Source organism: Sturnira hondurensis, unplaced genomic scaffold (genome assembly GCF_014824575.4).
Source record: "Sturnira hondurensis isolate 20B ecotype Veracruz unplaced genomic scaffold, ASM1482457v3 Scaffold0004136, whole genome shotgun sequence".
Classification (NCBI taxonomy): domain Eukaryota; kingdom Metazoa; phylum Chordata; class Mammalia; order Chiroptera; family Phyllostomidae; genus Sturnira; species Sturnira hondurensis.
The window spans coordinates 50,775,379-50,790,095 of record NW_028076767.1 but is presented as its reverse complement, the minus strand read 5'-3'; positions in this window follow the sequence as shown (position 1 = coordinate 50,790,095).

Sequence of the window (14,717 nt, the reverse complement as noted above, 5' to 3'; positions counted from 1 at the left end):
ACAGGGGAGGAGAATGGGGGATAATGGTAGAAACAAGGGGAGGGGACTAGAAAAAGAACATGTATGAATGACCCACAGACATGGACAACAGTACAGGAATTGACTGTGGGAGTAGTGGGTGGGATGGACAGAGAAGGGCAAAGGGGAAAAAATTGGGACAACTGTAATAAAATAATGATTAAAAATGATTTTAAATAAAGGGCAGGAACCACATCATATTCATTTTTAAATGAACATGCATGACTTTCAATAATGGTCTGAAAATATCTCAATTGTAACTTCTTTATTGGTTTGGGGACATTTTTGTTTGAATATTTTAATATATCTGTATCTGGTACCACAAAGTTCTAAATTTTATTTATTTATTTATTTATTTTTAAAGATTTTATTTATTTATTTTTTAGACAGAGGGGCAGGGAGAGAGAAAGACAGGGAGAGAAACATAAGTGTGCAGTTGCCTCTTGCACTCCCCACACTGGGGAACCTGACCTGCAACCCAGGCATGTGCTCTGACTGGGAATAAAACCAGTGATCCTCGGCATCGCAGTCTGGCACTCAATCCACTGAGCCACTCCAGCCAGGGCCAAAGTTCTAAATTTTAAATAAAGTGAAAGAGCCATAATAAAAACTTTATCTGATAAGAATTTGGTAAATTCCAATTAGAAATATATAATAGATAGAAACCAGAAGTTTGTATCTTTATGTTAGTGGCCAATACATTTTTCTAATACTCATGATGTATTTTTGCTTTATGAAGTATAGAAACCTAGTAAAATTTATATCTTCACAAAGCTGTCCACAATGTGAAAAAAGACAGGGCTTGTTATGTGCATTGGATTGAACTACCCTCTGATGTAACATGAGCTGATCCAGCTGCCCTCTTTATGAGCTCACTCTCCACAGGGCACACACCTTCCAAGTGAAGTCACTGAACACATGTATGTTCGAAGCATCTCTCAGGTGATAGAAGGAGGTCTGTGATAATGGGAGGGAAAATATAGAAGAGGAAATTGTGCTGAGGTACAAGAGCAATCAAGAAAAGATTATTGATCATCCAGATAGATTTGGAGGACACAACTAAAATTTAACACCAAAAGAAAAGTCACAACTAACCTTAGAAAATAATTTGGCTTCAATTGAATTTCTTATCTCTCCTTGAAATGTTCAGAGGTTTCTCATATTCAGTTTTCTCAACTAGTTGATGACAAAGGGCCAGTATGATTATCTGAGTAAAATGAAAGACGATGAAGTGCAAATGACTTCCTTGAGGTCTTTTATCTTGGTAAAATCAAAACAACAGTATAAGTTGCATTCGATTTTCATAACTCATGCCATAGGTTTGTGTTTAGAGATAGATTTCCCTAGGGCCTGTGACTGATCATTTGAATCTCCAGTTTGTATAATGACTGTTTTAGACTGAAGTCATTTTCAATTTAATAGGTGCAGAAAGAAGCCCTTTCAAAGCTCTCTTTATCTGATTAAAAGCAGAAACTTCAGAAAAATGAGGAGTGCCATAAATTCCCTTAAGGTTGCTTCTAGAGAAGACACCTAGAGTAAACCTACTATAAGTCCCCTCACTGGAGGAGTTGTATGGCCTAGAAAAAGATGCAAAAACTATTTGTACCACTATAGTGAGAGGGGAGGGGCCAGGTTTAGGGGTGGAGGGATTGAGCAAAAGGGAAAAAGGACTCACGGACATGGACAGCAGTGCGGTGATTGCTGGGGGGAGGGGGTAGAAGGGGACTCAAAGGTAAAGTAAAAAAATACAATAAAGATTAAATTAAAAAAACAAAGACGATTCACACCTCTGTAGACACACATTATCACAAATTTTACCTTCCACTTTTTCTCATAATAAGAAAACATTTATCATTCTTTAAAACCTATTTGTTTTTCCCATCAGAGTCCTTTCTGTCCACCTCCCTTCTCTCTACTAGGTTTGGTGTCTAAGTTCCAAATTCTACCTCTTTGAGTTACTCTTCACTGAGCTTTCCTACATACATGCATGTTGCACACAGAAATAAAACATTTTCCCTGTTAATCTGCCTTTTGTCAGTTTAATTTACAACTCCCAATTACTGAGCCTAAGAGGCTAGAGGGAAAGTTTTTCCTCTCCTACAGGTGTTTTTCTAGGACCCAAACTAGGCCTATCAAATGAGAATCTCCAATGAATGATCCCAAGACCAAACATTTTAACTAAAAATCTGGGTGATTTTTGTTAGGAGTTTTGACAATTTAGTACTGTGAGCCTAATTCCATGAAGATTAATGGTTTGACACTTAAGGGAAGCAAGCTGAAAATCAAAGTGTACAGCTTCCAATTTGAGAAAAAGATACTAACAAAATATAGATGTTGTTACTAATGAGATCTGCATCCTCAGCTCAGATAAAATATAATAAATTTAATTAGAAGCTAAAGGGAAAAGTCATTAAATCGAAAGGTCTTGAAAGCAGCAAGAGATAAGACAGCATAAGCGAACTAAATGGTAATGGAACAAAATGCAATAAAAGTATAATAAAATATGAAAAATATAGCAAGAAATAATGATTATTCAACTAACTGGCTTCTCAACAAGAGGGAAAGAAAGAGGCTAAATGATTTCTTCAAACAGCAATATAACTGTAAATAATCAACTACATGTCTAGAAAAATTAATATTCAAAGAAGATAAAGATATTTTAAAAGATTTCGTTTATTTATTTTTAGAGAGATGGAAAGAGAGAAACAGAGGGAGAGAAACAATGTATGGTTGCCTCTCATGCTCCCCGAGCTGGGGACTTGGCCTGCAACCCATGCATGTTCCCTGACTGGGAATTGAACTAGCAACGCTTTGGTTCACAGGCCAGCGCTCAATCCACTGAGACATACCAGTCAGGGCAAGATATTTTTTTACATTAAGAAAACTGAGAGAGTTAAAAACTAAAAGACTCTCATTGGAGGAAATCCTGAAAGATCTACTTCTTTCTAGAAGAAGGGAGTTTTGAAATGAAAAAGGAATTACATGGGGGAAAATGTAAAACTGTACAGATACATTTGGTGAATCTATACTAATGATAACTACCTAAATGGTGTTGGTATAAAATCAAGAGAGAATACAAATCTTTTATAACAACAGCATACTAAAAAATGGGTAATTAAAGATTAACCAATCTAACCACTAATATTATTTGGGGGAAGGATAAAAGTTTATTGAGTTTAAATTTTGTTAAATTTTATATGCATGTTAAAAATTTTTAATTAACAAAATTATATCTTTAATATTCCAACACATAAAAAACATCCTAAAGTTATCATTTGCAAATGATATAATTTTCAACATGGAAAATCTATGGCAAATTATGCACAAATTATTGAACTTTAAGAAAGAATTATCTTAGGCATAAATATTAGAAAATTTAATAAACAAAGTGTAAAAGTACAAATATATGTGGGAAAATGACTTAGAAAATGTGATTAAAAGAAACAAAAACTTACAAAACTAATAAAATATGTTATATAAATAAATGTAAAAATTATGTGTAAGACCTCCATGTAGAAACCTATAAAATATTATTGAGACATTTGAGACCTAACTAAATGAAGACACATACCATGTATATGTATAAAAAGAATCCATTTTATAAAAATATGAATTCTTGCCTAATTAATTACAGAGTCCTTGAAATTTCAGCCAAAATAATAGCTATTTTTTAAAAAATGAGAGTGATGATATGATTTTATGATACATATAAAGGCAAAATTATCAAATATGCTCCTACGAGAAGTTGGAGGGCTCCCCTCTTAGATATCAATATTAACTACAAAGTCACCATATTCAAAGACTGTTGCAATAGTGTGAGAGCACTCAAAGAGCCTCCTGAATTCATGCCAACTGATGGAATGAGTGAGCTGGATATTTTGATCAGTAGAGGGAAAACCACCTTTTTAGTAAATGGTGCAGTTAAAATTGGCTTTCCTCTCAGAAATAAATTTTAAAAATGCTACTTTAAACTGCCCACAAAATCAATTACAGAAAATCCATACACAAATTGCCAAAAGCAAGATTTTATATTTTTACAGAAAAATATCATCAGTTATGCAATGCATTAAATAAGACATGAATGTACCAAACATAAAGGAAAAGTAAATTTGACCTTATTAAAATGAAAACTTTATAGTCATTAAATAGCATGATAAGATAGAGCAAATACAAACTCGATCTAACACTGTAAGAAGAAAATGACAAAACACACAAAGACAAGAGATTAATATTTATCATATATAAAGAGTTCCTACAAATCAATAATAAAAGACCAACAAATCAATAGATAAAAATGGGTAAATGACATAAAGAAGCATTTCAAAGAAGATAAAAGCAAATGGTATGTGATTATATTTTTTAAAGTTATTCCACCTCCCTAGTAATCATTGAAAGGCAAAATAAGGCCATAATATTTTACTGTATATCAGCCATCATATTGATAATAATTAAATCATTAGTAAATTCTAAATATGATTATGATTTAGAGAAATGAAATATTCATATATGGCCTGAACTTTTAAATAGCAAAACTTTGCAAAAATAGTTTGAGTTATCTAATAAATTTGTATGTAAAAATGTCCTTTGATTAACAATTTTAATTCTAGATATATAACTTAGAGATACAAGAATGTTCTAACAATACAATAACACTAAAAATAATGTTTAAAACCTGGAAATAATCCAGATGTTATCTACCAAGAATATAATGGATTAAACAATATAGCTTGAAAAATCTCTTATAAATGAAGATATTCTTTGAAGCAATATTGAATGATCTACAAATTGATAAATTTTAAAAAAGTCATAAAGTTGATTGAAAAGCAGCAATTTAACAAAAGGTACAGACAGTATGATTCCATGTATATAACATCCAAAAATAATGAAAACATATTTCAGGGTGACTACATATATGATAAAACTATAAACAGAGATCAATGAATTATAACTATACATTTTATGAGTTTTATGTATGATCATTGACATAAAAATTAAAATCAATAAAAAGGCACACTGCACAAGTAAAATATTTCTTTTGCGTGATGATTGCTCTATTTTGCATATTCTTTACACTTTAACTATCTCTAATTTCTATACATTGTTTTCCCAGCCCAGCTTTCTACAAGAAAATTGCCACCAGTTATCATAAAATTTCATTTTGCCCAGTGAGTCTTACTGATGTCCTGTAAGAACACAATACACACGTATTAGAGATTAAAGAAATATGGCTTGAGGGTTCCCAGTGTTTCTATTATATTATGTTACTTTAAATAGTAAATATCGCTCCAAATTTAAATTTCTGCTTAAAGAAAGAAATAACAATGTGAACTGTAATGATATGCAAATACTGTTAGTTCTTCCTGGAAGAATCAAATCTATGTTTTGCTTAGTTTCATGTAATTTTATTTTATTGTCCTTTCAGAAAGTATATAGATGATAATCCAGCTTTTAAACTACTCATCAGACATAAATTTGAAAGGAATATAAACCCATTTTCCAATTTTTATTAGTAAAATACATCACAGTCTGCTTGGGAAAACTGAGTGATATTTTCCTTTTATAATATTTTTCAGTTTCTTCTAAAATTGTGTATTTCTCATAAATAGAAAATCTAACAGAATTAGGTTTATAACTGAAATAGTCATTATTAGTAGTGGAAACATCCTGTACCCCAGAAAATAAATTATTTTGGGCTTGCAAACAACAAAATACATACATACATAGGTTATACCTTATTAACTAATGAAATTACTTTAATTAAATGAATTTATACTAATGGCCTTCACTTGCTTCTTCTTTTCAGCATGACAATTTATTTTAGATGGTATTACATGATACATGCATGCAGAAATACATGTCTGCATTAACAAACACACATGAAATCAAATATCAAATCAAAGCTTAGTTAAAGAAGGCTATAGCTAATCTTAAAAATGAGGTGAAAGTGAGTCAAAAAACATTTACTCATAAGGAATTTTAAGACCTTGACTTCACAGTGAACTTAAACATCTAAAAAGCCCCAAGCTCTGATAAAGCAAGGATTCATTATCAAAAGTTTCTATGAAGAGAAAAAAACAGGAATAAATTAATGATTTGAAGACTAAAAATAAGATGACCTCAGTCTTTAAAAGGAGAATGTGGAATTATGGAAGTATCTGGTGAAGACACACTTAATGCCATTTACCTTGAGAAATAACCATTGCCTTCAGAAATTACCAGTTCTGGCTGTACCATGCTGAAACATATCCCTGGTCACAGATGAATCTGAACATTCTGGCTCTTGTAAATCACATTCTAAAACTTCCATAGCAACTTTTAGTTACAATTATGAATGGGGACAAATTTGATTAAAAAGGTGGGGGGTTCTTTTTAATAAAATAAACAAATTTGGGTTACATCTCTATATCAATTTGGACTGCAAATTGAAAGAAATAGAAATTAACTCAAGCTAGATTAAGTATAAGCCAGGCAGTGAATGACAAATACCACATGATCTCACCTATAAGTGGAACCTAATCGACAAAACAAACAAGCAAGCAAAATAAAACCACAGACATGGAATTAAAGAACAAACTGACATTAACCAGAGGAAAGAGGTGAGTGGGTACTGGGGAAAACAGGGGGAAGGATTCTCAAGGAAAATGTGTAAAGGACCCATGGACAAACCAAAGGGGGGTAGGATTTAGGGTGAGAGGTGGGGGTGGGTGGGGTAGGGGAGAGAGGTGGGGGGGGAATGGAGACACTGTACTTGAACAATAATAAAAAATGCTTGTTGATAGAAAATTCATAACTGAAATTAATAAATAAGTAAATAATTTCTTCCTCAGTCTTACAAAAAAAGACATAAACAAAGAGAACCTTGGCTAGTGTGGCTCAGTGGTTGGAATGTCACCTGTGCCCAAAGGGTAGCAGGTTTGATTCCTGGTCAGGGTACATATGTGGTTGCTGGTACACTCCTGGGTCCGGACGCATGTGGTCCCCAGTCTGGGCGTGTACAGGAGACAATGGATTAGTGTTTCTATCTCACATCAATGTTTCTCTCTCTCTCTTCCTTTCTCCCTTCATCTCTCTCTTAAAAAAAGAAGAAAAAGCAATTAAAAAATGTCCCTTGGTAAGGATTAAAATCAAACAAAAAAGCCCAAATATTATAAATGATGCATAGATATATTATAGACTCCACCAAAGAAAATATCCAATTTTGTTCCTTGAACAAGAAATTTTACTGGCAATTTCTCTGCAACCTGGCTTTCTCAGCTACTCAATGACCACCATGACGTGGATGGAAGAGTGTCACACCACATTTCTGAATTTATAGTTGCTCTTGATTGAATAAAGGTATGCTGGGATAAATTATAAATTTTTTGTGGGGGGCACTTCTTTCTTTTCAGATTGGAAAAATATTCTCTTTTGTCTCAATCAATTAGAAAATTAAGATTGATTATGTGCACAAGTATAGCTAAAAAAAGGCAGTTGAGATCATGGCCATTTGTGATTTGGAAAAATATTTCATAGGGTATTTACCATAATCCAAGTACTGGTTTACACCCTGCTACCCTGCAGCCGTTTTAGTAATTTAGGAATTTAGATTGCTTCAGGGATTGTATATTTGGACTTACTTCTCTATAGTAGTTGTATTATTACTACTTTGTACAGCTTAACGGGCCTGTGCCAATGTACAGAGTGTAGCTTTATTTTGAAGCTTATTGGGTAGTGAAGTTCCTCCTGTGTTGATTTTTAAGGAAGACTGGCGACAGAGTGAGCCTTCGGATAATGGTGTGAGTATGTGCCTGACCTTTGGAGGTAATATGAAGGTAGTGAGTAGAATTAGATTGTTTGTGATGGGTTTGGCTTTGGTTTGCACTTCCTTTCACAGATAGTGAGCCGTTTACAGACCCAGAAGACAAAGTTTTCAGAGGCGTTATGGCATAAAAGTTATGGGTGGTAACTAGACACCCAGTAGCACTGTGTTAACTTTGCCAGTTACTAGTTATGTGGCCTTTATCAAGTTGTTTAACCTATCTGTCCTGCAGCTTCCTCATTGTAAATCTGGTATAAAAATAGATTAAATCAATTAATCCTACAGAACTGCTTAGAACAATACCTGAAAGATTGTAAGCACTCAATATTCTGCATGTTTTTTATAAGGGATGGTTTTAAGAGGTGCTACATTTCTGGCTTGTCAACTCTGTGTAAGAAAGCCAGATAATAAGGCTGAATTACTGTGAGGCTGTTAAAGATAAGTTCTCAAGTTTCCAATTTTCCAAGGTTCATGTAGGAATAGAAGGTAGGATTCCCAGGTCCTGGTTGGCCTGCATATGTCATGAGAGGAAGAATTTTGAATAAAGGTTTTGATGTCATAGAAGGGAAAATAATTTGCAATCTGCAAAATGGAGGGAGAGAAAAGCTGCACGTTGTGCAATGTGACTCCTGCCAGAGAGCCTTCTAAATTCTCAATAAAGTCTTTTAAATTCACAAAAGCTGTAGGAGTAAGTATTCATTTGGAGGACTAAAGAAGCAACTGAGTTCCACCTCTGGTCAGATTATGAGGCTACTGGGCTTCTAGAAACGTAATCACCCTGAAATAACATAGAAATCCCCAAGACAGTGCCATAGTTTATATGCCCCCAGAAATGGATGTAGACACAAGGAATCCAGTGTGAATAATTTATTTGGGGGGGAAAAACCGCACCACTAGGGCAGGGAAGAAATGAGGTAAGGAAGAGAAGGCAGCTCCCAAAATGTTCATTATTAAGCCAGGTGCTGGAACTTGAAAGATCAGTGAGGGTATATGGGCAGGACACCAGCATCATCTACCCTAATGGAGTTTTGATTTCTATTAGCTCTGGAATTGATAGGATTTTTAATAGATGTTCACTGCATTTATTACAGTTGGAGTCTCCTGAATTGCATAACAATATTATATTTTATTTATTCAGTTTTAAATTTGCTCTCACAAAGTATTGATTTTTTTAGTCTTTATACAGACAGGGCAAGGAACTATGTTACGTGAGAGTATTATATGTACTTATCTCATGAATCATTCAGCTTCTAATGATCTTCAAAATTTTTTAAATGTGCAGCTTTGTCCAAAGTTCTTCTTTATTGGGATAGTTGCTACTTTGCTTAATGCCACTAAAATTAGTGTAAATACCACACTGTCTAATTTTTAATACATAATATTTAAAAATAAGATTTAAAGACATCTATTTTCTCTGAGAATCGTCTATTTACAATGCTCTGATTTCTGTCTCATTTTCTATAAATCCATAATCTGAAATATTGAAGTTGTGTTCTTCTTGCGTTTAGAACAACAACAGCAACAAAAAATCCAGATGCAGCCCCAACAGAAAAGATTCCAGAATTATAAAGAAGTGTATATATCACTCCATTGTCATTACAATCCATTTAAACACATGCACACTCCTAACTGCAATTCTAGTAGCTCAGAGCTTGATTGCTTAACCACTCATAGAGCACTGAGGAATCTCTGCAGGCATAATGTCTGATAGGCACACATGCTCAGTGCACACGTATACATTGATGTGTAAAGATAAAAATTACTACTGGTTTAATCTTTTTGAAATGATACACTTAGGATTAATAAAAAACTGAAATGTGAATAAAGTTCAATAATTTGGGGAATTATTCTTCTTTCAATAATCTTTCTAAATATTATTTATTTTTTATTTTCTACCTAGAGTTTTATTTACTTTTTATTTCCATATAGTTTCAGTCCCAGTATTAAATTTTCTGTGGCCTAAAAACATCTGAGTTCCTTAACAAGTGAACAATGACTTCCTTTAACTTCCACAATAGAGTCTAGTCCTAGGGGCCATCCCAGCCTCCATGATTATGAAGACAGCTCTGGTTCTCTTCCTTCATAGTTCCACAAGGGTTATCAACCTGCTTTTTCTCTACTTCAGGTAGAAGTTTTTCTTATGAACCAATTATCCTCCTATCTTTGTCCTCTGAAGAATTGGTTTTCCACTCCCAGCTATTTCCTCTCTTAGGGTAAGTTTTCTGTGTGGGTCATTTTGCTTATTTCTCTACCTTCTTAAAAACTGGACTCCTTTGCCTTAGAGGATTCTCAACTTCACATACTATTTGACATGTTTAAAAATTCTTCAATTGTAAGGGAATTTTGTTTTGCTAGTTTTTGAAAAGTGCAAAGCAGGTCATCAGTTCAAAAACAGAAACATATGTTACCTAGAGAAAGAACCCACAGCTGTGTTTTGCAGGTGCTATAAAAATCACCTTGTAGGTGAATCATCCAACCACTTTATTTTACCTCTCCTTAGCCAGGACTAGGTACAGATTCTAGCAATTACTGAACTCTGAAATACTGCATCAGTGATTAAGAAGTGTTTTTAAATTTTACGTGATCAATTTTTGTAATTTGTTGCTATACTCTAATACCCATCTTTCTAACAATACTAAAAGATGATTGACTACGTACATTAAAAAAACTGATTCTTTGTTAAAAAAAACACAACTTTTAATGACTCAATATTTGTCTCAAGAACCCAAATAGTTTGTTAGGAAAAGTTGATAGCTGTTGCAAACCCTTGGGTATTGGGTGGGGGAGGGATTGCTCCATCGCTCCATTCAGACTCTTTCCCAAACTCCAGGAACATGAATAGAGAATTCAAGACAAAACAAAAGTCCTGAGGTGGCCTGGAGAATGGCTCCACCTAGTCCATAAGTATGACAGCAAAATCAAGAAAGCATATTGCTGGAAGAGTAGCAAATCTGGAAGAGTCCAGTATGGATTTCTGCTTTTCTCCCACACTCCTAGCTCAGGCTCTCTGACACACTGGATCAGTGAGTAAGCCAATGGTAGTCAAAGTTTTGAACACCTCAAAAGATAAGCTTTATTTTTAATTTTTAACATACACAGAAGTTTAAATATTTTCCCCTTTAGTTAGACACCTGTGACTGTGCACCTCACCCTGAAAAAGATTGGCATAAATGACATTGCCAGTCAGTGAGCTGACAGTGATAGAAAAGAGATTTCCACTTGGACCATGTTGAGTTTGAAATGCATATGAGACATCTAATTAATAATCAGTAGGTAGTTGTATATTCAGGTTTAAAGACCAATTGAAAGATTTGAACTGAAGCTATCAGCATCACATTAGATATTCATATCTAGAAAAGGATAAAATTATCCATAAAATAGTTTGTAATATAAAAATAAAAGAACATCATGGATGAAATCCTGAAGAACATGGAAAAAACATCCAAGTAAGAAGTTCCCAGTAAGGAATCTGAAAATAAGAATAGGTAATGAGTATATAACATTTACTTCATGCCTAGAATGTAGTTTCCAGTGCCTCTAGATGTGATATCTCAATTTTCACAGCGATTCCTGGGGATAGATACCATTATTATCCTCACCATTTTGCACAAAAAGTTCACTGGTTTGTTTGAGCTCACATAGTAATTGGACTAGTCAGAATTTGAATTCAGGCAATCTGTCTCCAGAGTCAGAATACATAACCATTACTTTATCTAACTAGAATGCAAACCAGAGGGCTATAATGTCATATATACCAATGTTGGGAAAAGTTTCAAGAACAAGATAATGGTCAATAGTGGCAACTGTTCAGCAGGTCATTTAGAAGGAGGCTTTCCACCCATTGGATTAAACAACACACACACACACACAAACCCACATTGTTGAAGACAGTTTTAGACAGTGGGGATATGGGGTAGGGTAGAGAGGTGGGGAAATACGTGTCATGAAAAAGAGGCATGATTAAGAGGAAAGGCTGTGAAAACACTGTTAAACAGTCTTTACAGAAATTGAACTTTCGTAGGAATGAGAGGAGGGGTGGCTGTTAGAAGAACAATACGGCTGCGCAGTGTGGGTGGCAGATCCAAACCACTAAGGCACATGGAAGCTCGAACTGACTAACCACACCTGCAGACTTACCTAGTATTGAATCTATTTCCACTATCAGATGCCCTAAGAGTATGCCACTTTCCCAGACACAGTTTTCTACTTTGTTCAGTAAAACATCTGGGAATGTTGCCTAAAGAGCACACCAAGAAATGTCCTCCCGTTCACTGATACTAATAAAAAATGTGGGTTTAAGCTGTATTATGTGCAGCAATATGAGAGACAAATCTCATCACTATTATTGACAGATGATATCACTGAATCAATAACAAAATAAAAAAGTAATATAATAGGGAAACTATTAAGTTTAAGATTATTAATTATGTTAATTCTTCTAATCCATTAATATGGTATATGCTTCTATTTATATGTGTCTTCCTTAATTTCTTTCTTCAGTGTTGTGTAGTTTTCTGAGTACAGGGCTTTTACCTTGTTGGTTAGGTTTATTCCTAGGTGCTTTATTTCTCTTGTTGCCATAAGAAATAGGATATTTTTCCTGATTTTTGTTTCCAATATTTCATTGTTGGTGTACAACAATGCCTTTGGTTTCTGAATACTGACTTTCTGTCCTGCTGCTTTGCCAGATTCACTTATTAGGCTGAGCAGTTTTTTGGTATAGTCTAAAAGGGTTTTCTACGTATACTATCATGTCATCTGCAAACAATGACAGTTTTGCTTCTTCCTTTCCAATTTGGATGCTTTTTCTTTTTTTTCCTTTTCTGATCTCTGTGGTTAGGACTTCCAATATTGTGTTGAATAGACATGGTGAAAGCAGACATCCATACTACCCAAAGCAACTTACAGATTCAATGCAATCCCTACTTAAATACCAATGACATGATTCACAATTATAGAACAGGCATTTCAAAAATTTGTATGAAACCATAAGTGACCCTGATAGCTGCAGCAATTTTGAGGAAGAAAAACAAGTAGGAGGAATCACAATATCTGATATCAAACTATACTACAAGGCCGCTGTGATCAAAACAGTCTGGTACTGGCACAAAAACAGATACATAAATCAATGAAACAGAATGGAGAGCCTGGAGAGTCATGTCTCTATGGTCAATTAATATCCAACAAAGGGGGCAAGGGACAAAATGGAGTAAAAATAGCCTCTTCAACAAATCACGTTGGGAGATCTGTAGATCTACATGCAAAAAAAAATGAAACTCAACCACCAACGTACATCATACACAAAAATAAACTCAAGATGGATAAAAGACTTAAATATAAGCCATGGCACCATTAAAGTCTTGGAGAAGAGCATAGGCAAAAAAATCTCAGATATTCCACGCACCAATATTTTCACCGGTATATCAGGGACATCAGGGAAAGAATAGGACTTCATCAAAATAAAAAGCTTCTGCACAACTAAAGAAAACATCAGCAAAAAAGAAAAGGGAACTGTATGGGAAAATATATTTGCCAATGATACCTTGGACAAGGGTTTGACCTCCAAAACATATAAAGAACTTATATAGCTCCACTCTAGGAAGACAAACAACCCAATTAAAAAATGGGCAAAGGACCTGAACAGATACTTCTCCAAGGAGGACATACAGAGGACCCAGATAAATATGAAAGGATGTTTAGCATCACTAGCCATCAGAGAGAGGCAACTTAAAACCACACTGACATACCACTTCATACCAGTCAGAATGTCAACCATAAACAAATCAAACAATAAGTGCTGGCAAGGTTGTGCACAAAAGGGAACCCTAGTGCACTGTTGGTGCACTGTGGAAAACAGTATGGAATTACCTCAAAAATCAAAAAATAGAATTGTCTTTTGACCTGGCAATTCTATTACTGGGACAATAACATAAAATCCTGAAACACCAATTTAAAAGAACCTATGCACCCCAATGGTCATAGCAGCACAATTTAAAATAGCCAAGTTCTGGAAGCAACCTAAGTGCCTATCAGTAAATGAGTGGATCAAAAAACCATGGTACATTTATACAATGGAATTCTATGTAGCAGAAAGAAAGAAGGAGCTTCTACCTTTTGCAACAGCATGGACAGAACTGGAGAGCTTATGCTAAGTGAAATAAGCTAGGCAGTGAAAAACAAATGCCATATGATCTTACCTGTAAATAGAACATAATTGACAAAGTAAATAAGCAAGCAAAATACAACCAGAGACACCAAAATAAAGAACAAACTGACAGTAACCAGAGGGGTTGGGGGAGGGGGAGAATGGAGGAAGAAAGGGGAAGGGTCATCAAGGAACATGTATAAAGGACCCATGGACAAATCCAAAGGACTAATAGGATCAAGGGTGGGAAGGAGGGTGGGTGGACTGAGGGAAAGTGGTAGTGGGAAAATGGAGACAACTTTACTTGAATAAAATGTTTAAAAAGAATTATAAGAAAAGATTATCAATTAAATAACTCACCAAGTTGTTTCAAGAAAAAAAAACATTTATTTAAAAAATATTACTTAACTCTAAAATTCTTGAACATTCATGGAGGTAAAGAAACATTCTTGATAGACATAGAAAAAATAAAAAGAATTATAAAATAGTGTCATAGAGAATAGAAAAAGAGTTCTAAAAAATATCTTTATGTGATGTGCTCTCAGAAATTCTTTATAAATAAAAAGGAAAAGCACTGTGAAAGCACAAGAGGAAAAAGGATGGAAATAAAGGTATGTTGAGTATGATAGTTTCAATTGAATATATATTATATGTTATGTATTATATATTATATATATGGTCTGTCCAGGAGGTATCTAGCCATATAATATGAAAAATAGAGACATTTATTAAAGAAGACACAAGATACAAGAAACA